The sequence below is a fragment of the Dendrobates tinctorius genome, unplaced genomic scaffold, assembly GCF_039654945.1.
Source record: "Dendrobates tinctorius isolate UK_male_01 unplaced genomic scaffold, ASM3965494v1 ptg000177l, whole genome shotgun sequence".
In the NCBI taxonomy this organism is placed as follows: Eukaryota; Metazoa; Chordata; class Amphibia; order Anura; family Dendrobatidae; genus Dendrobates; species Dendrobates tinctorius.
Genome location: NW_027361844.1, coordinates 14,762,198 through 14,789,729, shown reverse-complemented (window position 1 = coordinate 14,789,729; position 27,532 = coordinate 14,762,198).

Genomic DNA, 27,532 nt, shown 5'->3' with positions numbered 1-27,532 from the left:
CTGGGAAAAGACTGGTTGGAGTTTTCCTATCTGCAAAATTATATAGATTTAATTTAATCTTCATATGGTTAATTATATTCGTTAGAAAATAAAGCCTCTAGCCTATTTATCGAATCGTTTAGTTGTTTTTTGCTATACATTGATATTTTGCACGTCAATAGCATCCCATTTCATTAGGTATTAAATGTTAAACTCATTGTCAATGATTTATATCTTAGCATTTTCATGAATATAATTTATAAATGACCTTGCTTTGGATCGTGGCTATTTAACTCCTTCAGACAAGGTGAAGGGTTATATAGTAAAGACATGTGAGCACCATGCATGGTGTTGATCATTGCTTAGGTAGAAGCGAATTACCAGCTAAAAGGGGGAAACATACATAACAAGGACAAAGCTGAATTAGAGCTGGTGCAAAAGAGAACAGCCAGAGTAATTAAGGGAATAATTAGGTATGGCAAGGCCAGATTATTGTTATTGTTATTATTTATTGTTATAGCGCCATTTATTCCATGGCGCTTTACATGTGAGGGGGGTATACATAAAAACAAGTACAATAATCTTAAACAATACAAGTCATAACTGGTACAGGAGGAGAGAGGACCCTGCCCACGAAGGCTCACAATCTACAGCGGGATGGGTGATAATACAGTAGGCGAGGGTAGAGCTGGTCGTGCAGCGGTTTGGTCGATCAGTGGTTACTGCAGGTTATAGGCTTGTCGGAAGAGGTGGGTCTTCAGGCTCTTTTTGAAGGTTTCGATGGTAGGCGAGAGTCTGATATGTTGTGGTAGAGAGTTCCAGAGTAGGGGTGATGCGCGAGAGAAATCTTGTATGCGATTGTGGGAAGAGGAGATAAGAGGGGAGTAGAGAAGGAGATCTTGTGAGGATCGGAGGTTGCGTGCAGGAAATTACCGGGAGACGAGGTCACAGATGTATGGAGGAGACAAGTTGTGGATGGCTTTGTATGTCATGGTTAGGGTTTTGTAATGGAGTCTCTGGGCAATTGGGAGCCAGTGAAGGGATTGACAGAGGGGAGAAGCTGGGGAATAGCGGGGGGACAGGTGGATTAGTCGGGCAGCAGAGTTTAGAATAGATTGGAGGGGTGCGAGAGTGTTTGAGGGGAGGCCACAGAGCATGAGGTTGCAGTAGTCAAGGCGAGAGATGATGAGGGCATGGACTAGGGTTTTTGCAGATTCTTGGGTGAGGAATGAACGGATGCGTGAAATATTTTTGAGTTGAAGTCGGCAGGAAGTGGAAAGGGTTTGGATAATCAAACTTGAAAATTATCAAACTTGAGTTCATTCCATTTGAAAAACAAATACGGCTTAGGCCAAATTCAGATGTCTGTAAAAGACGGTCCTACTGAAGATCAGATTGTAATGTACGGACTGGCCCTGGGTCTCCAGATCCAAACTCAACTCATGTAGGCATATATGAGTCTGTGTGTTGAGTTTTGGGGTGGAGCCGACAGGCAGTTAGTACATGGACTGTGTTTCAAGCATGTCTGAATTTGATCTTCTGGGCAATCTTATTGCAATAAACAAATAAAAAGTATAGAGATTTTTAAAAAATAATTTGTTACACCTTGTACCATATGTCATAGGGTTAATTAAGAGTTCTTCATCTTTTACAAGAAAAAAGGACTGAATATTACATGGACCCCATTGTTTTGTCCTGTATAGGTTGATATTTTTTTTTAGTTCATCCTACTGAAACGGAAATATTACCTAGTTGGTTAATTTATGCTTCAAATGTCATAATGTGCGTACCTTTATAATGCTATGTTCTAATGTTGTAGGCAGGGGCGTACATAGAAATCATGGAGGCACATAGCAAATGTTTTAATTGCCCCCCCCCAAAAAAAAACAAAAAAACATAAGGAAACAGCCTTACCAAAACCTGTCAGATGACAAATATACTAGCAGGATGCAGCTCCCCAATAATAAAGGCAGGGGAAGCACAGGTGCAAACTACTGATAGAGACAGCAACCCACACATCTATCAAATTATGGAGCGGTTGGCTGTCTAGTAGAAAAAATGCACACAAATGAGGCTTGAGTAGAACGTCAGTCACACAGGTATGTATGATGCAAATTGTCCAGCTAACAGCCTACTGATGATGCCCATAACATTATCAGAAGCATTATCAGGGCTGCCCAGCACTATATGCACCCCACATCAATGGGTGTCATCAATAGGCTGTAAGCCGGACACTTTGCATCATACATACTTGTGTGACTGTAGCGTCTTCTCTTTCAATAGAGAGCAGTATATGTATGAATTCATGATACCACCAATGAATTATAGCTCTCTAACACCAGCAGCATTCAAGCAGCCCCAAAAAAGGACTCTGACAACTTCATGTGTAACTGTACGCACCATGCATTTTTTTGTACTCCTCATTTTTGTGATACCATACAGCTTAGAAGCCATTAGTTCCAAAAATATTTGTCTTGGTTTCATCAATCCAGAGTATAGAGTTCCTGTAGTCTTAATATTTTTCTGCTTGGGCAGTTTCTGAATCAGAAAGTGGTTGAAAGAACTAACAAAAAAATGAACATATGCACAGCAATGGCTCTTTTTCAGGCAAAATCCACGCAGAATCTGCTTGAAAAAGACTTTGTGTGCACATACCTTAAAGAAGTATTCCCATCTAGGACATACAGTACATAAAAGGTTTGATAGATGTATGTTCCACGCCTCTAAATTGAAAGCATCTCAAAAATTAAAATTTGTCTCATGCTTTGAAAATGAAGAGATGACCAAAACTTTCAGAGAAGCGAGAGACACATGTTTAAGCCCATGCTCTATTCCCAGCAGTGCAATATGATGCTCTGCTCTTGATAGGTAGGAGTATCTATATCTATCAGACTTTTATGACATGTTCTGTGAATATTTCATAAATGTCACAGATAGGAATTGAACTTTAACTTATTAATGACTTATGATGTAGGCATACTTCTCTCTTCTCTAACCAGGGCAGAAAAAAGTACAGCAATGCGCATGCGCCAGAGCTCTTTGACCTTTCTCCGCACATGCGCACTGCAGTACTTTGCTCTGCACTCGACAGGGCAGAGAAAACTATGCTTGCACAAGTGCAAGATGCCAGGGTCACTGTGTGGATGATATAGAATGCATCATCCTACACAAAGTAAAGAAGGGGACGGCGAACGCAAGAAGAGAGGAGGCACCGTACCAAGACAGCGACGCCCACTGGACCACACAGCCCCATAGGTGAGTAAAATAAAAGGTATTTTTCTTGTCTTGCAGTCCAGATTAGGCGTATATATACAGCATATTAGAATGTTGTGTATCAGGGCAGAAAGGTACTGGCCTTATCTAATGTGGTGACAGGTTCTCTTTAAGAGATAAAGGTAAAACACAAAGAATTCTTTCTGTTTCTTCATACAGAATATAAGAACATTTTTAAGGCTTAAATTGTTATCAAATATATGATATAATATTATGTTCCAACGTCACACCTTTGTCTGTTTCCTAGATTTATAATAGTCCATTGAAGTACTGTAATCAAGTAGTTATTAACCGCACTGTTTAAAGCATAAAATCTCTGAACACAGTTCTCCTACTAAATATAGCAACTATTTAGTATACAATGTATACATGGCTGCATTTTATATTTTAATAATTTGATAATGTTTATAATGTTATCCAACCATACTGTATATTTTAACAGAATATGTTTATTGTAAGGAATATACAAGTTGCTGGTTCTTTATGCGATGACATCATTGTCTGTCTCCTTATATGTCAACAACTATTGAAGTATTGTAATGCCAGAGAATGGCATGATCTACTCCAGGGTTTCCCAAATGAAAGTCATTGGGTCACATGTGGTGCCTCTTTTATCACCCGATATTATCAAAAACCACACACATACATCACAATATTCACTAAAAAAGTTCAACTTTTTAAATCACGTAAATAATTAAAGATGACATTGTTTTCCTCATGCAGGATGTTCTGAAAACTTGAATCCTTTCAAGTGTCCTCATATTAAACAGACTATATTAATAACTATATCTATATTACTAGTTTTATTGTGTGATAAAAATAATCATAATAAGGATAAAGAATGGCGATCGATGTTATATACAGGATTATTGCTTTTAATATTCAACTCTAGGTGTTTCTTTGAAAATTGTAACATCACTAAATATAAAATAAACTGAAATTCTGAAATTTTCATTTGCTGGCTTTTCAGCAGGTCTAGTTGTCTGTTGTGATTCACAGCAATTGGTTGCCTAGTAAGGCTGGGTGCCTGTGTACAGAATGCAGTGACTTGACTGGTCGCTTAGGCTAGTTTCACACTAGCATATGGAGGAGCTGTGGAGGGATGCGGACTTCCTCAGTGAAGCTCTGCCCACTGCCGCGCCTCCTCCGGTCAGCATGCAGCCTGTGTGCCCTATCTTTAGCATTGGGTACGCAGGCCATGCAGATGTATGCGGATGCTTCCATGTGCGTCTTTTTGACGGTGCAGCGACCTGCACCGAACGCAACGTGTTGCATTTCGTTGCGGTCGCCACACCGTCAAAAAGATGCATGCAGAGGAATCCGCATATATTGGCACGGTCTGCGTACCCAATGCTAATGATAGGGCACACAGGCCGCATGCTGACGGAGGCAGAGCTGACCAGAGGAGGAGCGGCAGTGGGTGGAGCTTTACTGAGGAAGTCCGCATCCCTCCGCAGCTCCTCCATACGCTAGTGTGAAACTAGCCTTACAGGCACATATACAGTGGGGAAAAAAAGTATTTAGTCAGTCAGCAATAGTGCAAGTTCCACCACTTAAAAAGATGAGAGGCGTCTGTAATTTACATCATAGGTAGACCTCAACTATGGGAGACAAACTGAGAAAAAAAAATCCAGAAAATCACATTGTCTGTTTTTTTTTCATTTTATTTGCATATTATGGTGGAAAATAAGTATTTGGTCAGAAACAAGCAATCAAGATTTCTGGCTCTCACAGACCTGTAACTTCTTCTTTAAGAGTCTCCTCTTTCCTCCACTCATTACCTGTAGTAATGGCACCTGTTTAAACTTGTTATCAGTATAAAAAGACACCTGTGCACACCCTCAAACAGTCTGACTCCAAACTCCACTATGGTGAAGACCAAAGAGCTGTCAAAGGACACCAGAAACAAAATTGTAGCCCTGCACCAGGCTGGGAAGACGGAATCTGCAATAGCCAACCAGCTTGGAGTGAAGAAATCAACTGTGGGAGCAATAATTAGAAAATGGAAGACATACAAGACCACTGATAATCTCCCTCGATCTGGTGCTCCACGCAAAATCCCACCCCGTGGGGTCAGAATGATCACAAGAACGGTGAGCAAAAATCCCAGAACCACGCGGGGGGACCTAGTGAATGAACTGCAGAGAGCTGGGACCAATGTAACAAGGCCTACCATAAGTAACACACTACGCCACCATGGACTCAGATCCTGCAGTGCCAGACGTGTCCCACTGCTTAAGCCTGTACATGTCCGGGCCCGTCTGAAGTTTGCTAGAGAGCATTTGGATGATCCAGAGGAGTTTTGGGAGAATGTCCTATGGTCTGATGAAACCAAACTGGAACTGTTTGGTAGAAACACAACTTGTCGTGTTTGGAGGAAAAAGAATACTGAGTTGCATCCATCAAACACCATACCTACTGTAAAGCATGGTGGTGGAAACATCATGCTTTGGGGCTGTTTCTCTGCAAAGGGGCCAGGACGACTGATCCGGGTACATGAAAGAATGAATGGGGCCATGTATCGTGAGATTTTGAGGGCAAACCTCCTTCCATTAGCAAGGGCATTGAAGATGAAACGTGGCTGGGTCTTTCAACATGACAATGATCCAAAGCACACTGCCAGGGCAACGAAGGAGTGGCTTCGTAAGAAGCATTTCAAGGTCCTGGAGTGGCCTAGCCAGTCTCCAGATCTCAACCCTATAGAAAACCTTTGGAGGGAGTTGAAAGTCCGTGTTGCCAAGCGAAAAGCCAAAAACATCACTGCTCTAGAGGAGATCTGCATGGAGGAATGGGCCAACATACCAACAACAGTGTGTGGCAACCTTGTGAAGACTTACAGAAAACGTTTGACCTCTGTCATTGCCAACAAAGGATATATCACAAAGTATTGAGATGAAATTTTGTTTCTGACCAAATACTTATTTTCCACCATAATATACAAATAAAATGAAAAAAAAACAGACAATGTGATTTTCTGGATTTTTTTTTCTCAGTTTGTCTCCCATAGTTGAGGTCTACCTATGATGTAAATTACAGACGCCTCTCATCTTTTTAAGTGGTGGAACTTGCACTATTGCTGACTGACTAAATACTTTTTTTCCCCAATGTATGTCTTTATGGGTGGGTTCAAGTGAGGAAATAAAAAAATCATACAAGTTTCATCTAGAAAATTAACATGGTTTTTCTCTCATTTGTCATCTGTATGCAATATGTTTTTATACAGCAGCATTTATTACAAATACACAAGTCTAAATACAGCTTCAAATATCAAAGAACTGCAAAGTATCTATAAAAATGGGATTCTATATGCTGGCTCCATATGGAATCAGTGTTTCTTTTGCACACAAATAGACTTGAATGGGCTAGTCTCATCTAATACATGGTAGAAACCAGTGCATGTTGTGATCATTTTTACATAAAGATTTGGTCTGTCAAAAAAAAGTTGCTCATCTGCACTGCGCTATCGAATAGCATTGGTCATAGCGCTGTCCATTTCTTTCATAGAAAACACTTGCACCAAAAATATGGTTTCATGGACGTACCCTTTGGCTGTAATTTTGGGTTAGGAGTCCAGCAGTCAGTCGGGGCATTGCTGTCTATGTATGGAGTCTTGGACCGACATAGAGTACTGTATTTCATAAAAAATGTTTTCTTTTACCATAAGCAAATCAACCAAAATGATTACCATGAAAAAACGTCAAAGGGAACAACCAGTCACATACAGTCATAAGTCAAAATAAAGTTGGCCGTGTTTGTTTTTTTGAACAAAAATTGGAGAAACATCTTTAGTTCAAAGAAAGATCTTTTGTTCATGAAAAATATTTCTTTGAAAGAATATCCCTAGAAAAATTGTTTGTTGCCCACTGTCACTCTACATGACTGGTCTGGTGGAATGACTAAAAAGGGCAATATGGACTAAATATGTATGGCTGTGTCAGCATTATGATCGTTTGCTAAAAAAATAGTTCAACCTGCAAAATACTTTAACCTTACGTTTATGGGGGCCTCATTTCTTATACAGTGTAAATGGTGGCTCACATAGGACATAAATTGAAGAATTACCAATGCACTTGCAGGATGCAGGAGACCCCCATGATAAAGGTGGAGGCAGCACAGGCAAACAATGCTGATGAAGCAACCACTCAAAACCTACCAATTCATGGAGGTGGTGGTTGCCTAGTATTAAAAATGCACACAGATGAGGATTACATAGGACGCCAGTCACACAGGCACATGTGATGCACAGTTTCTGGCTTACAGTCTATTGATGAAACCCATACTATTAGATCAGAGGTCCTGCCTAGTATCATATAAGTGCACCCCAAAAGCACAGGCACCCCAATTCACCCAGCCAACACTAAAGGGCTTGCTGCATCCTGCAGAAAAATAGAACAATGTGCAATAAAAAGATGAAAAATTCTGTATAAAATACATGAGGTATTGGTCAATATGCGCATGCTTGAAATCTACATCAAGGGTAACCGAGCCTCCATGAATTGGTAAGTATGCGATGGTTGATCCATCAGTGTTTAGTACATGTACTGTTCCGGCTTTATCATGGGGGTCTGCTGCATCCTACTAGGGCATTGGTAATTGACCTGGTGTTGGTGAAGCTGTTTCTGGGTCGCCCTCGCACACCCAGGGCAGCGGAGGTACTCGGTACCAGGCCGGTGTCAAGGCGGGAATGTGTCACAGCAGCGGTGACCCGGTCCGTGGCCCTGGGCGCCCAATATCAATGGAGGTGATGCTAAAGGTGTTAAAGTTTATTAGAATGGTTTGTGACGCCACCCGTGGTGTTTGGCAAGTAAGATGGTAAGCCAACGCTGCATGCAGATCCACTGGGACTGATGGTGTGGTGCAGCAGAGATGGTATAGCTCCCCACAGGTGGAGCTGTAGTCCCAGGGCAGTGTAGGTGCAATGGATGAGGAGAGGCGCAGAATGGTATGGAGGCTGGCTCCCAGGTGTAGTGGTGCGGGAATAACTGGAGGACACCAGAATATGCGGTTCCAAAGCTTTACTCACTGTTTGCAGTTCACTCAACTGCCCGCCTCCGTACCGTGTTCTCCAGGTCAGCGCTCCAGCCAACCTTCAGGCAGGATAGGATTCTCCCTTCCACACTCCGCCAACATGTACCTTACTGAACGACTCCTCCAATGCGCCTTTAGGTGCGAAGCACTCCAGTACTTAGTTACCCTGGAATGCCTCTCTCTAGGTGTTCCTAGTCTTTACTTGTATGACAGACAGCTGTAGCCTGCTTCGGGGACTCCACTCTGTGTCCCGGATCTCTATCAGTTGCTGTTGTGTCCCAAATCTATGATGGGAGCAAGGCGTTAGTGGCTCACTACTCCTCCGGTGGACTGGAAAGGTTCTCTCTCTTTCTCAACCTGCTTCCCACCGTCCTTCTATTCTCCTTCGTTCCGATCTGTTCTCTCTCTCTTATGGACGGTTAGGTTATCAATCTTATCAGTCTCTTTCTCTGGTCTGTCTCGTGCCAGCAGCCCAGATCACTGGGACCTGCTGCAGCACATCCTTCAGACACCCATCTTCTCTATTCTCTCTCCTCTAACCAACTAACTACTATCTCTCACTCTTCCCACTCTTTTGTATCATCTCTCTTCACCCGCCTCCCAGCACAACTCGTGTTACGAAGCAGGGTTCCACGAGGGGTGCTCTGCTAACCCCCAGCATGAAGCTGTTAGGTGGCCCCACTGAACTATCCTTTGTGTGGAATGCAGGTGTGGAGCATGGTCAGGAGTTCCCACCTTACCTGGATGGTGGGGCACTACACCTTAGGAGAAGGTGCAGTACCTCTGTGGCGCCTGAAGCCTCAGAGGCGCCACATACCCCCCCGTTAAACACAGCACGTCCGCGGGCTGTAAGACAACAAAAGGTACAATACAGGAACACACAAAATTTTTTAAATGCTCTTCAACAATACTTATCTAATCTTCCTAATGTAGGAGGTACATTTCTTAAATGTTACAAACAGTTTAACTTCCTATCTTAGTATCAAAAATTTACTTAAGTGCAAATCTCAATTCAAAGTGCTATGCTCAACACATTTTCTTTATTACATTTTCTATCAATTATTCTCTTTTTCTTTCTTTCTCCTACTGGACGCAAGACACTGACCATCTACTCTTGGCCTGTCACCTGTCACTTTCAATTCTTCAGTCTTTATTCAATTCTCACATTCTATGTAAAAACTTTTCTAATTCTCTGAATCAAGCATGCTATAAAAGACATTTACTTTTCATAAGACACAACATTATCAAATACGTTATCATAAAACATTCAAAATTCTTGTAAGGTGCTGAACACTGCTCCCAGCCGGGATTTCTTGCAGTGTCCCTTGAGGTAGACATCATTCTTCGAAAAGTGTCCATGCAAAAACATTATCTTCACAAAGAGTCTCTTTATATGTAAAACCAAGAAAGGGCGCCTAAAGAGGTGCAACTATTTACAATAAAAGTTTTTGGATCAATCAGCGTCTATGTTCGCCACAGTTCCATTTGTAGAAACAGGCAACAAAAGTACTACCGGAAAAACATGATAGGAAAAATAGAAAAAGGCACAACTGGTGCAAACAAACCCTCCTGGGTAACGAGATTTAGTAAATGTAAATTTTCTTAGTGGCTACCAGATTCAAAGTAGTCATTGGCAATCCGCAGGTACTCCTCTTCCCACGGTGTCAAGCCAGGGATCTTTGGTTTGGGCTGCCGAACTGGAGGTGTTGCAGGAGCAGCCTGGTTCCTAGGATCTGGTACCGGAGTAGTCTGAGTGGTACCGCTGGATGGAGGGGCATTGACTGGTTTCGATGGCAGGTACCTCTCAACGAACTCTGCAGGGATACGTCGTACATTCAGGGCGTACCACCCCCGGAATCCCTCATGCCGGGTGAAGCTCACATACTTCCCAGACTGCAGGTCTCTATCAGGATGTCCCTTTCTCAAATGCGACTCAACATCCCTCCGGTTAAAGAACAGGTCACCAATGTGCTTGGGGTCCGCGATGAATCCAAACCCCCTCTCGTTATTCACATTCAGCACCTGCCCCCAACCGGCTGCATCCCAGGAGCCATGATGACCTGCACGGGCCCTCTCCTTCCAGGCCAGATTCGGGCCCAGCACAGCCTGCTTCCTCTGCTCCCTCTCCCGATATTCTGCTGCCAGCTGCTGAATAGTGTTCTGACATCCTGCCCAACGCTCTTCTTTCTCCCGCTCTTCCCGGGACCTGCTCTCAACCACGGCACCAGCATCCCGGTCCCAGACCAGATCCAGGACGACCTGGCCAGCCGCTGTGACTGCGGTACACCCCAGGGCCTTCCCAGGTGGAGGAACATCCGACATATCTGTGGCCTCCTGGCAGTGCGGCCTCTGCTCCGGTGCAGGTGGTGATGGAGCGGATGGTGGCTCCGGATCCGTGGGGGCTTCGGTCGGGACCTGCGCAGCCGCAACAGGTCCGGGCGGGAGCACGGTCTCAGCTCCCGGGTCCTCCAGTGACTTCTTCGGGCGAACGGGCCTCAGCTGCACGGTCAGCGTGGAGGTGAAAATTAACGCTGCTGGGGAATAGTCCGGTGCGGTAGTGGCGGGTACCGATGGAGGGGGTACCGCTGATGTAGGCCCTGCGGGGGCGCGCTGCTGTCTCAGCCTCTCCAGCGCTTCTCTTCTTAGCTGCAGATGGGTAGTCAGTTCCGTGAACTCATCCTGTAGCTGTCGGCAAATCATGCCAGCTTCAGGGTTGGAGCTGTCAGCCATGGCGCCGGGGGTTTGCACTTCCCCGCGCTCCGCAGACCTCCTTCCCTCACTCTCCAAAATGGCGTTCTGGCGTGCTTCTTCTTGCTCCACCCTTCTGCTCGCCACTGACTTTCTCTGCCCCTCCTTCCGGGGGCTGCGTCTTCTTCCCGCACCTCCATACCAAGCCAGTATACGAACCCCTCGGGGGGTGGGCCATGCATCGGTCACATAGTAATTCAGGCAGGGACGGCCCAAGACTCTTTGCGGTCTTTTCTTAGGACCTCCCATCTCTTCACGCCCTTCTTCTCAGCGCCATCGGCCATTTCTAATGTCCATTTTACAGTCTATTAAATTTGGTCTTCTGCACATTTTCAAAAGTTGTAAATCCAAGGCACACAGAACCCGATGGCATTGGGTCTCATCATCCTGTTCGTGATGCCAAAATTGTGTCGCCCTCGCACACCCAGGGCAGCGGGGGTACTCGGAACCGGGCCGGTGTCAAGGCGGGAATGTGTCACAGCAGCGGTGACCCGGTCCGTGGCCCTGGGCGCCCAATATCAATGGAGGTGATGTTAATGGTGTTAAAGTTTATTAGAATAGTTCGTGATGCCACCCGTGGTGTTTGGCAAGTAAGATGGTAAGCCAACGCTGCATGCAGATCCACTGGGACTGATGGTGTGGTGCAGCAGAGATGGTATAGCTCCCCACAGGTGGAGCTGTAGTCCCAGGGCAGTGTAGGTGCAATGGATGGATGGAGAGGCGCAGAATGGTATGGAGGCTGGTATCCAGGTGTAGTGGTGCGGGAATAACTGGAGGACACCAGAGTATGCGGTTCCAAAGCTTTACTCACTGTTTGCAGTTCACTCAACTGCCCGCCTCCGCACCGTGTTCTCCAGGTCAGGGCTCCAGCCAACCTCCAGGCAGGATAGGATTCTCCCTTCCACACTCCGCCAACATGTACCTTACTGAACGACTCCTCCAATGCGCCTTTAGGTGCGAAGCACTCCAGTACTTAGTTACCCTGAAATGCCTCTCTCTAGGTGTTCCTAGTCTTTACTTGTTTGACAGACAGCTGTAGCCTGCTTTGGGGACTCCACTCTGCGTCCTGGCTCGCTATTCAGTTGCTGTTGTGTCCCAAGTATATGATGGGAGCAAAGCGTTAGCGGCTCACTACTCCTCCGGTGTCTGTTGCCGGACATAAAGATCCAATCAATCTCGGGGACCGGGCCCCGGCCTTTGCGCTCTCTGGACTGGAAGGGTTCTCTCTCTTTCTCAACCTGCTTCCCACTGTCCTTCTATTCTCCTTCGTTCCGATCTGTTCTCTCTCTCTCATGGAAGGTTAGGTTATCAATCTTATCAGTCTCTTTCTCTGGTCTTTCTCGTGCCAGCAGCCCAGATCACTGGGACCTGCTGCAGCATGTCCCTCAGACACCCATCTTCTCTCTTCTCTCTCCTCTAACCAACTAACTACTAACTCTCACTCTTCCCACTCTTTTGTATCATCTCTCTCCACCCGCCTCCCAGCACATCTCGTGTTACGAAGCAGGGTTCCACAAGGGGTGCTCTGCTAACCCCCAGCATGAAGCTGTTAGGTGGCCCCACTGAACTATCCTGTGTGTGGAATGCAGGTGTGGAGCGTGGTCAGGAGTTCCCACCTTACCTGGATGGTGGGGTACTACACCTTAGGAGAAGGTGCCGTACCTCTGTGCCGACTGAAGCCTCAGGGGCGCCACATTTCTTTCCTGTGAGATTTTACAGTGTGAAGCGAGCCCTATATTTCATAGTGGTTAATGATTTTGATCAATCTGCCTCATCTTTAGATTATGTAGTCTAATTTTACAAGGCTGATCAGTTGACTTAGTTTGTGAAAAAATATTTGCTACAAAATTGTTGAACATTAAATCAGACCCCTTTCCTCAAAGTCACACTCATTCCAGAGAAGCCAGGCCTCCTTGCCAGACAAGACGAAGAAAGTATCTAAATCATAATAAATATGGTGCAAGTCAGAAAAAACAGGCCTCTTTTCAATGACTGGCATTTCGTATACCAGTCTTACAGGAATAAGATGTGCTAAATTCATTAGGAGGTACATGACACTTAACGGATTCTGTGCATCTTACCAGTGGTGTAAGTCTCTGTGCACCTCGCCAGAAGCATTATTTCAGGCAGTTAATCGAGTGACATTTCTGGCCTAATTTAAGTTACCACTTTTGATAAATTTGATGAACACATGAACTTCGCTAACTTTCTTGGCTTCTCCGAGCTCTGCTCACTTTGGTGAAGCTAGCTGAAAGTGGTGCAAAAGTCGCATTTTTTTTTACACAACTACATCTTTTGCAAAACATTTGCAGCTTTTTAATGTGTTTTCCCCCAGAATTCCAGTGTAAACACTTTGATGAGTCGAGGATCACAGTTTTTTTTCTCTCCTTTTACCTGAAAATTATGCTTTTAGAAGCCACACATGGTTTCGCTGAAAAAAGGACATACATTAAAAAAATTCACAGAAATAAAGTCAGCCATACTTATCAATGCCATGTCCAGACACAATTGCAGAACAGGATGCAACAGGCCCCAATGATAAAGGTGGAAGCAGTACAAGTGCAAAATACTAATGAAAAATCAACATACTACCCACCACACATCAGGGGGTGTTTAGTTTTTCTAGTATTCCAAAGGCACGCAGTCTTGCATAGGGTGCCATTCAAACTATTAAGTGAGGCTCACCTTTGCATGGATAACAGCAATTTACTAATGCCCTTACTATTAGATCAGGTGTGCGGCACAATACCATAAGCACACCCCACATGCCAGACGCCCCACATTACCCAACTACCACTGAAGCGCCCGGCTGCACCCTACATAATAATGTAACAATGGACACTTAAAAGATATATATATATATATATATAAAGCATGAGGTACTGGTCGATATTTTGGTCAAAATACACAAGCTTGGAACCCAGGTCAAAGGTTTTCATTATCTTGTGAGTCCCTATACTAAATTTTAAAGCAATTAACTGAAAAAAAACAACATAAATTCAAAAAACAACACAGAATAAAAGGCAGCCATACTTAATGCCAGGTCACAACACAAATGCACAACAGGAGCAAAATACTAATAAAACAACGGCTTACTAACCTACCAAACATCCATGGGATGGCTGCCCAGTATTCAAAATGCATGCAGACTTGCATCAGGTGCCAATTGCACCATTAAGTGAGATGCACCTCTGTCCGGATATCAGCCAATTATTAATGCCTTTATTAATAGATCAGTCAGGCTGCCCAGTACCATAAGTACACTCGCAGGCCAGACGCCCCACATTACCCAACCACCACTAAAGAGCCCGGCCCAAACCGGCATAAAAATGGAAAAATGTACAATGAAAAGATGCTTCCTCCTACACTCCAATGGCAAACTGATAGGCAATTTAGATTGTGAGCCCCAGTGGAGACAGCGATGATCATTTCTGTGGAATTAATGCCACTATATAATAAGGTAAAAAATATAGTCACCCCCTCTCTAATCTAGATTTATTTCAATACCACAAAAATTAGTTCCTTTCATGTTGTCGTGTTTTTGATAAAATGTTTAGGTAATGGGTGCTCCACACGTTAATACTAATAGTGTATAAGTGTTGTCTAAAGGCCCCTTTACGTTTAGCGATGCACCAGCGATCCCGACCACGATACGACCAGGTCAGGATCATTGTTGCATCGCTAAATGGTCGCTAGTGAGCTGCCACACAGGCAGATCTCACCAGCAATGCAGCGATGTTCAGCGGTCGTACTTTCAGACGAAGCGATGACCGCCGTCTTCTGCCCGCGTCCATAGCTCGCTCGTCGGCGACAGCAGGAAGCCGACGACGAGAAATGGACGTGGACGATCTCGCGCGATCAGCGATAGCCAGCGGGGGAGCCGGTAGGAGGTAAGTATCACATGTAGCGATATCGCTAGCGATATCGCTGCTGCGCCACAAAATCGGTGAAGCTTTAGCGATATCGTTATGTGTAAAGCCCCCTTTATTCTCATATGAAGTGGTGTTTTGTTTGTCCTATGAAAATTTTGCTGTAGGTGCATTTGATCATACATACACATATATATATATATATATATATATATATATATATGCAAGGAAAGTATTCAGACCCCTTTAAATTTTTCACTCTTTGTTTCATTGCAGTCATTTGGTAAATGCAAAAAAGTTCATTTTTTTCTCATTACTGTATCCTCTGCACCCCATCTTAACTGAAAAAAAAACAGAAATGTAGAAATTTTTGCAAATTTATTAAAAAAGAAAAACTGAAATGTCACATGGTCATAAGTATTCAGACCCTTTGCTAAGAATGGAGTAGAAGCACCTTTTTGAGCTAGTACAGCCATCAGTCTTGGGAATGATGCAACAAATTTTTCACACCTGGATTCGGATATGCTTCACTGTTGGGATTGTGGAGTGCCCTCGGCACGCAGCGCATGGCGCAAGCAGGGCCGTGGGGTACTCGGTACCGGGCCCATCGACTTCAATGGGGGACGGTGTCACGGCGGCGGTGACCCGGTCCGTGGCCCTGGGGCGTCCATTAAATAATAAAATAGGGGGGAAAGTTGTTTGTGATATTGTTAGATGTGGTAAAAATTAAGATAAAGTTTATAGATGATTAAATACGTGACGCCACCTATGGTATTCTGGTCAGAGGTGACCAGCACTTCGGTGTTGAGACTGTTAGTGTGTCGCAGCTGAGGTGAAAATAGCTCTCCACAGGTAGAGCAATAGTCTCAGGGCAAAGATGTTTGATTAATAGTTAAGATGGCTGTGAACGTTGGGATGCAGGGAAATGAGAGAAGGACACAGAAAGGTGCAGTTTCTTTACCTTTTACTGGCAAACGGTTGCAATCCGGAGTACCACATACGGGTGATGTCTTGAGTCCGGCTCGCCTGGAGGCATTCAGGGGATCCATCTTGCCAGGTGGTGGTTTAGGACCTTTTTGCGTGGGTCTCTGCTGTTTGTAACTAAGCTGAGACCCTCAATTGCGTGATGATTTCCTTAACCTGTATGGCTGTCAGCATGAACCTATTCCACGGGTACCGTCCTTTTCACTGTCAGCCCTGGGCTCCTTATCTGCTGCCGTGCCCTCAGGTGTTCAATGTCGCTCAGGAGTTTACAATCCCCTGTACTTCCAGCTTCGGCGGCAGGACATACAGCTCCTGCCCACCCAGGACTCTGGTATCCCTTTCTCTCTATTAGCGCTTCGCTCTGGGGTCTGCTATATGCAATTTTTAGCTTCCCCAGAGCCTCTCTGTCTCTGCTCTTGTCCTTTTCCCTCTTCACAGATCAGCTTCCTCTCTTGAACTGACAGGATCTTCCAGAAAGATCTTTTTACTTCACATTTAACTGTCTTGTCATTTCCCTCACAGCTCACAGCTGCTCTCGTTTCCATGACAACTCCCTCAGCTCACTTCTAGCTGACTCACCAACCCCGTCTGCTGGCCAGAATTTATAAGGAAGCTCCCTTTTCTGACCTGCAGCAGGAATTGTGATTTATTCTATGTTACCTGGCATGGGGGTCCCCTTTCTGCTTCCAAGCATGACTTCACCTCTTAGATGGAGGTAATGTTACTGTGACAACCGGACTCTGGGGTGTCGCATTGGTATTTGGCAGGTGATGAGCAGTGCTTGGTTTTCTCCACACATACCTCTTAGAATTATCACTAAAATGGTCTATCATCATTGTCTCATCAGACCAGAGAATCTTATTTCTCATAGTCTGGGAGTCCTTCATGTGTTTTTTCGCGAACTCTATGTGGGCTTTCATATGTCGCACTGGGTAGAGGCTTCTATCGGGCCACTCTGCCATAAAGGCCCGACTGGTGGAGGGCTGCAGTGACAGATGACTTTTTTGAACTTTCTCCAATCTCCCTACTGCATCTCTGGAGCTCAGCAATAGTGATCTTGGGGTTTTTCTTTACCTCTCTCACCAAGGCTCTTCTCCCATGATTGCTCAGTTTAGCTGGATGGCCAGGTCTAGGAAGACTTCTGGTGGTCCCAAACTTCTTCCATTTAAGGAATATGGAGGCCACTTTGCTCTTAGGAACTTTGAGTACTGCAGAAATTCTTTTGTAGTCTTGGCCAGATGTATGCCTTTCCAAAATACTGTCTCTGAGCTCCTTGGCCAGTTCCTTTGACCTCATGATTTTCATTTGGTCTGACATGCACTGTGAGCTGTGAGGTCTTATATATTCAGGTTTGTGCCTTTACAAATCAAGTCCTATCAGTTTAATTAAACACAGCTGGACTCCAATGAAAGAGTAGAATCATCTCAAAGAGGATCACAAGAAAATGGACAGCATGTGACATAACCCCTTTCTGTCAATTGGATGCAATAGTACGTCCAGTTGTAGATCCCCCGCTTTGACATGTGCCCGCGATCCACCCATGCCTATTAACTAGTTAAATCCCGCTGTCAAACGCTGACACCTGGATTTAACCAGTACTTCCGGCCGCCGGTCCGGAAATGAGCGCATCGCTGACCCCCGTCACGTGATCGGGGGTCAGCGATGGTTTGCCATAACAACCTGAGGTCTCATGGAGACCTCTATGGTTGTTGATGAGTCATTGCTATGAGCACCCCCCGGTGGTCGGCGCTCATAGCAATGCTGTAATTCTGCTACATATAGGCGATCTGCTCATCACCTATATGTAGCAGAGCCAATTAAGTTGTGGATGCTTCTATCCTCCCATGAAGGCTATTGAAGAATGGCAAAATTTAAAAAAAGGTTTTAAAAAATATGACAAAAATAAAAAAAATATAAAAGTTTACATCACCCCCCCTTTCTCCTCATTCAAAATAATACAATAAAAAGAAAATCACACATACACATATTAGGTATCGCTGCGTTCAGAATCACCTGATCTATCAATAAAAAAAGGATTAACCTGATCGCTAAGCGGCGTAGCGGTAAAAATAATCAAAATGACAGAATTACGTTTTTTTGGTCGCCGCGACATTGCATTAAAATGCAATAACGGGAGACCAAAAGATCGTATCTGCACATAAATGGTATCCTTAAAAATGTCAGCTCGGCGCGCAAAAAATACCCAATCCCAGATCACGAAAAATGGAGATGCTACAGGTATTGGAAAATGGCGCAATTTTTTTTTTTTTTTTTTTTCTTTTTTAGCAAACTTTGGAATTTTCTTTCACCACTTAGATAAAAAACCTAGACATGTTTGGTGTCTATGAACTCGTAATGACCTGGAGAATCATAATGGCAGGTCAGCTTTAGCATTTAGTGAACCTAGCATAAGAGCAAAACAAAAAACAAGTTTAGGATTGCACTTTTTTTGAAATTTCACCGCACTTGGAGTTTTTTTCCGGTTTTCATGTACAAGACATGCTAAAACCAATGATGTCATTCAAAAGTACAACTCGTCCCACAAAATATAAGCCCTCACATAGTCATATTGATGGAAAAATAAAAAAGTTATGGCTCTGGGAAGAAGGGGAGCAAAAAACGAATAAGCAAAACTAAAAAAGCTCCGGGAGTTAAGGGGATAAATATGAGTGTCTGAGAAAAGGGTCTGAATACTTATGACCATGTGATATTTCGGTTTTTCTTTTTTAATGAATTTGCAAAAATTTCTACATTTCTGGGTTTTTTTCATCAAGATGGGGTGCAGATTGCACATTAATGAAGAAAAAATGAACTTTTTTGAATTTACCAAATGGCTGCAATGAAACAAAGAGTGAAAAATTTAAACGGGTCTGAATACTTTCCGTATACCCACTGTATATATAACATTTTCATTTTTATAATTTTGAGACTGCAAAAAAGAAAGGCAGTTTAATGCCCCTTTGTTCAAATTTTGCTCCTTAAGAAATATCCTGAAGCCAAGGCTTGTATGAGAGAAAGTGTGCTTACTGACTTATGAGATAAAGTCATAAGACATTGTTTTGCATTTTGCTTGCATTTTTTGTAATTTGAAAGATAAATGCAAAAAGAAAACAAAAGAAATTTAAACTTAACTGTCTATCTTGAAAAATGTGAGTATTGTTAAAATTGTCTTGCGTTTTAGACATGAACCTTCCTAGCACCACCTCTCAATAAAATGCCATGGATTCTTCTGTTTGAATAAGCTGTGTATAAACACCAGGAATGCATGCAACTGTCCTCCCACCCAAAAAAGTAAATTTTTTTGAGCATTTTTACAGCGTAAGGCTAGTTTCACACTAGCGTTTATTCCATGCAGCGCACGGCGCCGCTAAGCCCCGCCCCCTGCCGGCTCCCTGCCCGCCCCATCCGGTCATCGCCGCCTACTATCGCACATGGACGCATGCGATCTGCGCACCCTATCTTTAGCATAGGGTGTGCAGATTGTGTGCTGGCCGTGCGCTAGTAGGATTTTAGTGTGCGCTGCGCACTTTTGAAGGTGCACGAGCGCACCAAAATGCAACATGCTGCGTTCGGCGCACACGGGCGCACCTTCAAAAGTGTGCAGCGCATGCTAAAATCCTACTAGCGCACGGCCAGCGCACTATGCTAAAGATAAGGTGCGCAGATCGCATGCATCCATGTGCGATAGTAGGCGGCGATGACCGGATGGGGCGGGCAGGGAGCCAGCAGTGGGCAGGGCTTAGTGGTGCCGTGCGCTGCATGGAATAAACGCTAGTGTGAAACTAGCCTAAGTAGCGTACAATTTTTAATTCTTGTGTGTTTTTAAATGTCCTATTGGTTATTACCAGTTACCGTCCATTTTTTTACCCTATCCAGATTGGTTGAGGTCACTTGGACATTAATAAGGCTGTATTTGCGTTAAAGATCTAAAATGTGTGCAATAACGTCATTGGATAACTCAGGATGCTTATGTGTTTTTTCCTGGCAATTAGATGCTTTGCAGCATTGAGATTCATTACAAATATATTCTCCACAAATTACATTTTTTGGGGAAAATTCAGCAAAACTAGCGATTTCAAATTTTGAAAGATTTCCTCATTTCTACTTCCAGCTCTACAAGTGATATTGATTTAGCTTCTTTGTTTCCCTATATTCAGAATTCATCTGATATGATTTTCATGTGATTTATATCCCCTTAGTGACGGGAACAAATTTTTGAAATCCGACCAATGTCAGATTGTGAGGCAATAACTCTGGAACGCTTTAACATGTCTAATTGATTTTCAGATTGCTATTTCGTGACACATTGTGCTTCATGATAATGGTAAATTTATGTTGTTTTCTGCATTTATTTATAAAAAATATCAGAAATTTTACAAAAATTTTAAAAAATGAGCAATCTTCAAACTTTGAATTATTATCCCTTTTAGGCCACACTCACACATTCAGTATTTGGTGAGTTTTTTTCCTACGTATTTGCAAGCCAAAACCAGGAGTGTGTGATAACTGCAGAAGTGGTGACGTGTTTCTATGTTGCTTTTCCTCTGACTGTTCCACTCCTGGTTTTGGCTTACAAATACTGGGGTAAAAAACTCACCAAATAGTCAATGTGTGCATGTGGCCTAAGGCTGGAGTCACACTTAACGTATAAAAATCGGTCCAATTTTGATGGCCAAGAATCACACAAATGTTCCCCTAACAGTGATCCATATGTAATCTGTTTGCAACGAGAGGAAGCAATTTCCTCGCATCTAGTATCCGTGTGACATCCGTATGTCATCCGTATGCAATGCGATTTTAACATGAGCTTTTACATGCAGCAGTTCTCTCTAAGTAAAAGCTCATGTTAAAATCGCATTGTAAAACACAACTGTAAACATCGTTTTAAAACCAAATAATCTTAAATAGATAGATAGATAGATAGATAGAGAGAGAGAGAAAAATTGGAACAGCACCAAAATATTACCTCAGATGATGTGCAAAGTTTTCCCAACCAGTAATCCAATGGTTTCCAGCAATTGAATAAAAAAGGAAAACAGCACAGAAAAATGAAAAGAAAGTAGACTTTATTACCCAATGGCGTGGCAACATTTCTGATATATATATATATATATATATATATATATATATATAGCATCCTTTCTCAAGTCTGCCATTTTCTCACGCTGCAGAGTTCACCGCGGATCAGGCTGTGAGGCTGCACAGCATCAGTGACGTCAGCGCTAGTCACTGATGCTGCCACCAGCAGCTTCTCATTCATTCATCAGTGGTTTACAGATGCGATGGTCACATTAGCACCGCTCCTGGTTGTAGACTATACATCCCCCAGATATGAAATACAGCTGGAAACTGAATGCCGGACAGGTATGGAATATTGTTGTTTTTTTATTTTTTTATTTATTACAGGAGATCGAGGGCGTTGTTTGGATTAGCAGAACAATAATGATGCAATACTGTGTGGTTTCATTTAATTAAAATACTTTGTTCTGGCTGTGTGTTTATTTAACCCTTTACATACTATAGGATTAGTAATGGATAGGTGTCTTACTGACACCTCTCCATTACTAAGCCAGGCTTAATGTCACCTTACAAAACAAAGGTGACATTAAACCCTATTACCCCACATACCACCACTACAGGGCAATGGGAAGAGAGAGGCTAAGGCTGGGGTCACACTGGCGAGGAATACGGCCGAGTGAGAGGCGCTAAAAGCACGCATTAGACACGGACCAATGATTCTCTATGGGGTCCCTCGCACCAGCCGTATATTTCTCATCCGTATTCTAGGCTCCGTGCCAATCGCAGCATGCTGCGATTGTCAGCGTACTACGGCCGTAGTACGCCAATGCAAGTCCATGGGTGCGCAAAAAATACGGATTACACACGGACCACACATGTGACTTGCGAGAAATACACACCAGGTGTCTTTTAGCAAAGCCGGCAATTCAGTGCACTATACAGTAAACTCACACTGACAGGTTTAATAAAGAAAGAAAGAATAGATATAGACACATAGAATACATATATATATATACATATATATATGCATTCTATGTGTCTATATCTATTCTTTCATTTCTTTATTAAAACTGTCATAGGGCTCCATTATATGTCCATTTTGCAAGCCTGCGAGAAAATTTCTCCATACGGATGCCATACGGATTACATACGGATGCTGACATGCGCAAAATACGCGACCACACCTTGATAACGGATGACATACGGAGCACTGTTTAGGGGCCATTCATCCGTATTACGCATGTAAAATACTGACCGTATTTTGCTCAGGTTAGTGTGACTCCAGCCTAAGTGCCAGAATTGCAGATCTTACAGATGTGTCTTTTCTGGGGTGGCTCGGTGCAGATGTTTTTAGCCAGGGTGGGGGCCTATAACCATGGTCCCGTCCTAGGCTATTAATATCTGTCCCCAGTCACTGGCTTTCCGTCTCTGGTGTAAAAAGTTGCGTGAGAGCCCACGCCATTTTTTCTTTGAAAATAATCTTTTATTAAATACATACATGTCCCCTAATTTGTACACACACTATACTAACTGTATTGCTCACAGACATCTATATATCTAACTATTCTGCATGGATTTACTGTATGTAATCCAAGTCTTCTATCCTGTCGGCTTCTGCTTTAATTTTACAGAAGCCGACAAATGAATTAACGGCTATTCTTCTATGTATCTCTCTATGCAATATAAAGATATATATACCGTATATACTCCTGTATAACCCAAGTCTTATAGCCCCCTTTTTTGGCTGAAAAAGACCCCCTCGGCTTATACACGAGTCACGGACCCAGTGATTAAAAAAAATTACATACTCACCTCTCGTCGCTGGGGCCAGGTGCTGGTGTCCTGAGCAGGCGGGGTCACCAGCTTGCTACAGGGGTCAGGTGCCAGTGTCGCCGCTTGCTCAGGCCCCCTGGCACTGGCTATATTCAACTGTCTGTGTTCCTCTGCAGCACGCCCCTCTGTCTTCCAGGTCCTCTGACTGTGACGTTCAGGTCAGAGGGAACAAAGACGTGGTTAGTGCATGCCCTCTGCCTGAACAGTGACTGACAGAGGACCCAGAAGACGTAGTGCTTCCCAGCAGTGGAACGGGGACAGGTGAATACAGCCATTGCCAGGGGTGTGAGCAAGCGGCGACACTGTCACCTGACCCCCATAGCACGCCGATGTCCACGCCTGCTCAGGACACCAGCTCTTGGCCCAAGGTTGGCTCAGGACATCGGCACTTGGCCTTGCGTTAACAGGCGTGGAGCTTAGCGCCTGGAGAGGTGAGTATGTCGCGTCCCTCCCTTTGATGTGGGCTCCAGCGCTGAGCCCACAACTTTCCCAGCACATGTCAGCTGTTTTGAACAGTTGACATGTGCCCTGAACAGCAGCGGGTGGAATTGCGATCCACGAGCGACTGTTAACCCCTTAAATTCTGCTGTCAATCTCTGACAGCAGCACAGCAGCATTTAATGTGATTGTATCTACACAATAACTGTATAATTGAAAACATCATCTTGGCATGCAAAAAATAAGCCCTCACTCAGCCCCAGTTCCTGAAAAATGGAGACGCTAGGGTCTCGGAAAATGGCCCCATTTTTTTTAACAAACTTTGGATTTTTTTTCACCATTTAAATAAAAAGCAACCTAGACATGTTTTGTATCTACAAACTCATAATGGCAGGTCAGTTTTAGTATTTGGTGAACATGGTTAAAAGAATCCAAACCACATTTGTGTAATTGCACTTTTTTGCAATTTAACCGCACTTGGAATTTTTTTCCTGCACACAATATGGTAAAACCAATGGAGTCATTCAAAAGTACATCTCATCCCACAAAAAACAAGACCTCACATGGTGATATTGGCAGAAAAATTAAAAACCTATGGCTATGGAAAGAAGGGGAGCGAAAAACAGAAACGCAAAAAAGAAAAAGGGCTGCGGCGTGAAGGGGTAAAACAATTTGTGATTCAATATGTGTAAATTGACAGAAAAATGCCCCCTATCTTTTAACACATTGCAGACGATTGCACCAATCACAGATGGCTGGCATGACCTCAGGTGTAAACGCCTGGGCTTCCCCATAATGCTTTGTAGTTATTAAATCACATGGCATGGCATGTCAGCTAATCAGGTGGGGCTATCATACCCTGTATAAAAATTGATGCAGGGAATGCAGAAGCCATTTTTGGGTAATTTTAGCATAGTGAAAGAATGTCATAGCTGACAGAGAAAGAGACATACAGTACTTGTTTCTTGCTATCAATTTTATATTTCGATATCTCTTTTACAAGTCAAACCTTACAAATGTACACAACATACCAATAGTGATCCCCACAGATGTCTCCTAAAAAAATAGAATAAATAAGTAATACAAATAAAAATCATACATACCCCAAGTTGACACTCACAACAGTTTGTACCGCAAAGAAAAAACCTGACACAACAACATTTACCGAAAAAACCAAAAAGATAGTGGCACAATTTCTTTCTCCGCTTTTTTTAAATGATCTTATTACTTATTGAAAATTATAGCTTCTCTTGCAAAACCGCTCTATCAATTCTGAAATAGATCTGTTAGTTGCAAAATAAAATTATGTCTCTTATAATATAGCGACACAAAAACAAATAAATAGTGCATTTATTGTGCAAAAGTGGAAAGAGTAAAAGAAAGCTTCAATCAATAAGTTGGCTCTTCCCCAAAAACTTAACAAAGATGGAACAACCATCTCACAGAAATGTCCAGACCTGACACAGACATTAACAGTAATTAACACCTAAACAGAAGTGTCTTCTGATGAGAAGGGTTGAAGAAAATCAACATACAAGTTCACTGCAATTAGCTAAAGAAGTAGAAAGCCAATTGGGGTGAGTGTTTCCTGTGGTTCAATATGGCGCATGCTGCAGAGGAATAAGATGTATGGGTGTAATCTTCGAAGAAAGCCTCTACTAAATTCCATGTACATAAAAACCTGCCTACCATGTGCTAGAACCTATGCTGAACAATAGGAAGACTATTGGGATACTCTAGAGTGATGAGGTCAAAATAAATGTTTTTGGAACTGATGGCTTCAAAACTGTATGGCTTTGCAAAGTTGACAAATGCAAAAAAGGCAAGATGGGGGTGGGATGGGGCGCAGCCTTAGTTAGAGCCCCCCCATGACTGCGTTGGGGCGGGCAGGCTTTTAAATAAAGCGGGTTACTTGATTGGATGGCTTCTTGAATGCCTGGAAAGGGGGTTGGGTTTAGGGAGAGTGTTATGAATGGGTCACCGAGGAGGACAACAAAAAGCCAAGTCCCAGAAAACCAGAGAGGTTGGTAACTATGCAGATTGCAGATCCCTGATTCTATCCACACAACTAGCAGTAGCAGTGGAGCGTTCCTACGATGACCTAGACGCCTCGTCACCGCCGGAGGACTACATAAGCCTAAAGCAAGAAAAAGGGAAAGCTAACTGCCCCAGAGCAGACCTCAAAGGAATAGACAGCCCCCACACATGTATTGACGGTGAAACAAGATGAAAACACAAACACAGGCAAGAAAATGGGCTGAGCAAACGATGGGGCCCAAACTAACTATAAAGGATAGGAAAGGAAAGACACTGTCTGCAATCTGCCAAAAACCCTACAAAAATAATGTCCAACACGTCTGATAGCAAAATTAACCCTGAAGTCACTAGACTTCTCCCACTATATCAGCACTCTGAAATATTCTGAGATAGAGCAAAAAAGAGGCCAATCTAATAAGGGACTAAAAAGCAAATTGGCAAATACAGATAAATAAGAGTGGAATTTCAGCACAACCCCAGCCGGGACTGGCTGAACACACAAAAAACTGAATAGACCAACAAAATCAAGTGTGAACATTAGCAAAAAGACTTAGCTTTGAGAAGTCTGGAACAGAGCTGAAAACAAAGACCTGAGCAGCCTGAAGCAATCACCAGCACAGAATTAGGGCGTCGGCTGTCTTAAATCCAGTCTAAGATTCCTGAGTTCCAATCGTCATCCTCATTATCAGGTGGCATTAAATCAGCCTCACTACCTCCTCTCACCACGAGAGGGAGTCTGGAAGGAGAACTCACTACTGGTGGACCAGAGAATGAACTCACAACAGGAGAGGTGGGGGGAGATAGTGGGAAGTAGTGGGGAAAAATTGTGGGAAAAGCCACCATTGCAGAAGTAAGAAGCAAGGAAGAAGGACGACAGATGGGTTACCTGATGGACTCCATCGATACGCTGATGGTGCGGCTCCAGGAGGTCGCACGCTCCAGGAGGGGAGGATGGCTTGAGTCCCAGCTGTCTTCTCTCCTTGGGGCGGCTGGGGGAGCGGGTACCAGCCAGCGGGGCAGGAGGACCAGGCCCCCGGAGAGGCTGTCTCCAGAGATGGCGACGTGCGGCAGGCATAGGCTGAGGAGCCCCTCCCGGGACCCTGTGGTCGACGGCCGCAGTTACTATTCTCCTGCTGGCGGCGCCAGTACCAGCAGGAATCTGATGGGCCAGCCAGCATGCGCAGAGGACCGGAGGAGAGGACAGAGTACCGCGAGAGAGGCGCAGGCCGAGCTGGAAGTGAGGCCGGCAAAGTCGGCGCGGCCTTCACTGTGCAGCATCAGGGTGCAGGAGGCATGAACGGTCTCCATTCCGGGCCCGGTATAGGCGGCGGTGCGAGGACGAGGACGGAAGGGAGCGGCAGCCGGAGCATCGAGTAGCCGGACGGCTGGGCGTGCATCGGGCGCATCATGAAGGAGCAACTACAGGGAATCGGTGGGGAGCAGCATGAGGCAGCGTCCGGCAGTGGGTGGGCAGCGGCGGGATGATGTCATGCTGCCTGGCCCAGCCAATCAGAGGGGAGAAATGAGAGCGGCTAAGGATGGCGACGGGAGGTCTGGCAGGCAGCAAGAAACAACGGGCCAGGCCGGCGTGTCTGGGTCTAGAAGCAGAGATAGTGCCAGGTCTGGGAGAAGGTCACCAGCACACCAGGCAACAGACGCATCGGTCCCCTCCGATGATGAGGAGGCCGAGGGCGCGGGCCGGGAGCAAAGGAGTGGTGCAGACGAGTCGGATTCGGGCAGAGAGGACCAAGGTACCTGCAGTCAACGCGCAGCTGCGTGAGTATAGCTCCATGTTTTGTGTGTCACCCACAGGGGCTGGATTGCAGGAAGCTGGGGGGAGTCGGGTGGGTGTGCCTGGGACCGGGGGTTCGGGTAGTCAGAGCGGGGGGGAATTAGGGATATGTTGCATAACATGTCGCAGATATTGTTGAGATGAGAAGGTGGGGCTGCGGCATCGCCAATGGGAGCATGGTTGCCGGGGCAGCGATCTGGGTGCCAGTCAGGGAGCGTGGTTTTGGGTCCGGCGGAGGTTGTCGAAGCTGGTTCCTATGGGGTATCGGTGTCCGTGCAGACAGAGTCAGAGAAAAGGGACACGGTTAAGCTGGACGATAGGGTGAAAGGGGAGGTTTATGTATGCTTTGAGGGACCCTTGGGGGCCCATTTGAAAAAGGAGGTGAAGGAAAAAATTTCACGGAACGAATACGTGGAGATATTTTCCCTCCTACCGTTAGAAAAATTTAACTTGGATAAGGGAAAGAGGGACAATATTAAAAAGGAGGAGGAAGAAAAGAGGAGGTGGCGGTTGATTCCGCAGACTTTCGTTA